The sequence below is a fragment of the Cryptomeria japonica genome, chromosome 8 (genome assembly GCF_030272615.1).
Source record: "Cryptomeria japonica chromosome 8, Sugi_1.0, whole genome shotgun sequence".
NCBI classification, from domain to species: Eukaryota; Viridiplantae; Streptophyta; class Pinopsida; order Cupressales; family Cupressaceae; genus Cryptomeria; species Cryptomeria japonica.
Genome location: NC_081412.1, coordinates 126,470,071 through 126,474,976, shown reverse-complemented (window position 1 = coordinate 126,474,976; position 4,906 = coordinate 126,470,071). Strand labels below are relative to the sequence as shown.

Below are 4,906 nucleotides of genomic sequence, written 5' to 3'. Positions count from 1 at the left end.
AATCTCTATGAATGAATTGTAATAATTTCAACAATTGCAATGGTCTTAAAAATAATGCATATTTTACTATCAACCATGTGGTTAAAATTCAATTCTCAACAAAATAAATAAGAAAAGAATAATTCACATAGCTCTTTCTTGAATCAAATAGTATGGCACATCGAATACTATTGAAATTATGTTTCACATTTCATTCATTTCTCCAATGTGACAAATTAGTTGTTGTGGCTCTCATACTAACTATTAAAATTAGAGTCTAAATAGATTTCATTGAATTCAAATATATAGATTCGAAGATCTTTAAATAGATAACATCAGTCTCTTCTCTTACATGAAAAATGATTGTAAAGATCTTTAAATAAATAAATAGCATCAGTCTCTTGCATGAAACATTGTCGTATATGACAAATATGTTAAGATGTGATTGAATATATATATTCATGGAGAATAATATCATTCTTGTGGTAGAAGTGATAATGGAGGAACTCTCTACTACCTAGCTACAAGTACTACAATATTCTCTAGCTAATGAATGTTATTTGGGCCAGTTTTAAACCCCCCACACTAAGCAACATATTAAACCTAGAGAATATTTGTCAAATTTGAGTGTTTAACACTTTTAAGTCTAGAAGGGTGAACCCACAATAGTGGGTTACACTTTTTTGCCAACTTTGACACTATAATATTCATTTTCAGACAAAAAAAAAAACTTTAGATTCAAACACCTATTACTTCTAAAGCGTAAGGAATTTGTAGTTGATGTGAACTAGTGATTTGTGTCATTTTGTATGTAAATTCTTTAAAAAAAAAAAATTGATAATTTTTGGAATCAATTTGCTTCCATTTTTCTATCTCCCTCGAAAACTAGTTTTTTTCAGAAACAACATTTTTAAAGAGTGATACTCACTTTGTATAGCATAATTATTTTTCTATAATAGATATGAATGTGATTCTTTCAAATTTGGTTTTGTAACATCCATATCTAGTGTTTTCAATTGGTTTTGTAATATTATCTTCAATGTTTCATATTTTATTAAGATTTGAGTCGAGTTAACTGTAATTTTGACATATGTCCATTTGATATTACATAACATGTTGTATATGTAACGAAAAATTTATTTATTTATTTTTTGTTGGAAAGAGGACTTCAATACCTGGTGCATAAATATTTTTCAGAATTTTTTGGGTGACATTTACTATTTTTCCATAAGCATTGAACAAAGAAGTTCATGTTTGGTGAAAACCCTACATTCATAAGAAATAAAATAAAAATATATTAATGAAATTAAATATATTAAAAATTATACTATTTGGAAAGCTTATAATAAGGGCTAAATACTTTAAAAGAAAAAATTCTAAATGAATTCATTTGACCTTCCAAAAGCTAATGTAAAATTGGTTTTTTATCAGCATTTGATAGATGCAAAGGAGACTATTGCAAGTATGATTTAGAAGTAGAGAGGTTCTATCCAAGAAATTTTGATCTAAGAGCCTTTGATCTAACTCTCTTCAATTAATTACTTCAAATGCGACGTCTTAAAGCTTAAATCATTATTTCTAAAAATGTATTATTTAGCAAAAAATAGGATGTATGAAAAAATGGGAACCAGCATTGTGAGTTCACCCAAAAGTGTATTCTTAGTGTGACTACACACCTTAAGTATCATATTAAGCCTACAAAATGTCAGTCAACTTTGAGTGTTTAACAGTTTTAAACCTAGAAATGTAAGCTTAGTGTGTATGATTTAAACCGTTCCCGTTTTCTGATTAGTGTGTATGATTTAAACCGTTCCCGTTTTCTGATCCCGACCTCCATTTATGTCAATTTCCACCTTTGGTTCTGCAACTAAAACAGAGCTTGTAGCAGCATCAACGTCTACTCCTTGTTTTGCCAAAGTTAGGGCAAATGTTTGTGAAGATTCATTGATTTCCATCTTCGTAAACTTGGCCTTTTCAGCCAAATTTTCCACGGCCAAAATGATGCTCTCTAGTCTTGCTGCAATCTCTATGACAAGAAAAGCAAAGGTAGCCACAGGAAGAGCCGCCTGAAAGCCAATACAATCTGGATCACTTCCACTATTTTGATGAAGTTTGTGAGCATCCACAATCTCCTCTTTTACCGACATTTCCTCTGAGTTACTCGACTTTTCCAAGTTTTCCTTCTCTACAAATTGGACTGGTTGGTTTTGCATGAAAAACTGAGGCAGTGAGCTCACTGAATTTTGGAGATCGACCACCATGACTGCCAATGGGTACATCATGGAAGCACAAGCTGTGGATTTTGTTTTGGTTCTGATGCTTTTAGCAAGTTCTCGTAGTATGTTGCCACACCCTCTGCATATATCCGTGCATGGGCTTTGCAAAATTTCCTTCAAAGAAGATTGAGCCTGGGAAGGAACAATATAGTGAGAATTTGTAGCGTATTTTAAGAGTAAGAATATTATAAGTGAGAAGACATGCTCAAGCTTGTACCTGAATCTCAGAGTTGATCAATCCATTCAAAGCCTCCACAGTATAAGCACAGTAGCGCATCTTAGCTCCAACTTTCACGAACTCTTTCCAAGGATAGCCCATGAAGAATTCTCCACGGCATGGTTCCCATCTCGCAAAATTCGCCTGCAAGGCAGAAGGATTTTTTTATATTGCTAATCAATCTACAAATATTCTACACTAACATCAATATGAGATCAGTCTTAACCCACACACATTAAGCAACATATTAATTCTAGAGAATGTTAGTCAATTTTGAATGTTTAACACTTTTAAGTCTAGAAGTGTATTCTTAGTATGACCACACACATTAAGCAACATATTAAGCCTAGAAAATGTCAGTCAACTCTGAGTGTTTTAACACTTTTAAGTCTAGAAGTGCAAGCTTAGTGTGTGTGATTTAAGCCGTTCTTATAAGTTCTTGGAGTATAATCATGTACAAATATTCTACACTAGTATTAATGTGAGATCAATATAAGCTCCTGAAAGTATAATCAAGAGATTAATATCAGTTGTTTTCAAGTAATTGTAGTAGACACCATCTATGAAAAATCAAGAGTCGCAACTTAGAAATACACTTATTCATAAACCACCTCAACAGCTCTTGTGAATATAATCATGAGATTAATATCAACTCTTTTCAAACAATCATAATAGACATTGTCTATAAAAATTCAAGATCGGTAACTTAGAAACTCACTTATTTATAAACCACCTCAACAATAGAAATCAATTATAGAATTTTGAAAGTCACAATCTAAAATATCTGTGTATTAAAAACTCAATACTTTTAACCAATTAAACTGAACTAAAATCAATAATTTTGCTAAATTTTTTTTATTATTGGTAAGCTCAATAATTACCCAAGATTCTTGGGTTGTTTTTGAATTCAGCACACATTTGTAACCATTGCAGCCTCGATCGGATTCCTTCTCATCATCTTCCAATTCAGTAGCCTTGAAAAATTCTCCCACACATCCTGCAGCCATAAGTACATGTTTTTTTTGGTTGTAAGATTTCAAACAGATAGCTGATTCACAACGATGCAGTCATTTTAATATGATATTTACCTTCGATGGATCCAGCAAGCGCTTCGAGATTACTAATGATAGAATTTTGCAGATCATCTCCCGCCCAGATTGGGAAAACAAGTACACTTATCAAGAAACACAGTGCACATCCGATCATTACAGTTAACGACCTTTCATATGCCATGTGGATGAGATTTTCAACTCGATAACTAGAAATGGCAATCAGACTGAAGGTGAGAATGAAGATCACAACCCCATAATCATATCTTTTTTTGATATGAGGAATGAATCGTGAAAATGTGGAAAGTGTACCTGCATCATGCTAATATGACTCTTTATTTCTTGATTCTAAGTTGCAAAGTTTCAATCTAAGACTTGTGTTCGTGGAAAGCTAAGACAATTTCGTGGATGAAAAAACAGTCTTTTAGAAATCAAGTCTTATTGAATGCAAGGTTCCAACATCTATCCTAAGCATTAGATGAAATGAATACTCCTCAATCTTTGATTCTTCGTAAAAAAAAGTTGAACAAACTTTTACCTGAAATAAAAACACCCAATACAAGTACGATTCATCCTCCATTTTGTCCTGTACATTTTGCTAGGTATCCAACTGCGAGTCCCAAAGATCCCGCCACCATGGTGGCAAAACATCTATTTAGCCCTTTGCTCAAAGTTGCACCTACGAAATACCCACAAGCCAAACTTATGAGAACGTACAATATCTTTGCAATAAAACTTTTAGATCAAGCATAAAAAGAACCAAAAAAATATATGAAAAATTGATTATTAAGAAGGGACTGGTTTCATAGAGTTGAGGTGAGCATACCCACGGTGAATTCGAAAACCACCACCACAGTTAGAACAGCCCAAATGGCATTCTCACCCACACCATTAAAGAGAGTTTTCACAATGTAAAAAAGAGATACCAGAGAAAGTGCAAGGCCAACTTTGACAGAATGGACAAGTCTTCTAGGATCATCTGAACCAATTTGCCAAATTCTCCTCCACAGACATAAAACATCATTTTTTCTCCTTTGAAAAATTTCTGAAACTCCTCTAACCAAAGATATCCACAAATTGGGTGACTTCAAATCTGTATCATTCACAACATTTATCTTCCATTCCAGGGATTGCGAGGGCAAAATCTTGCTTTCCATGCCCAAAAACTTTATATCCTGATAATATAGCCTTGTATTCAATTAAAGAGTAGCACTAAGATAGGGAAGAAGTTATTCTTAATTATCAACTTCACCCCAATTCAATCCTTGGGAGCTTGAATAAGCTTCTTAGAATTTCTCACAATTAATGGAGTGATTTATAGAATCTCAACACAATGGAAAATGTACGAAATTGGACGGATTTTGAAAATTATGTAAAGTTAAAAG

General features: G+C 32.9%; 1 pseudogene; it reads right to left on the bottom strand.

Moving 5' to 3' along the window:
- Positions 1-1,781: 1,781 nt before the first annotated feature.
- On the bottom strand, positions 1,782-4,678 carry LOC131041607 (aluminum-activated malate transporter 10-like; annotated as a pseudogene).
- Positions 4,679-4,906: the final 228 nt, after the last annotated feature.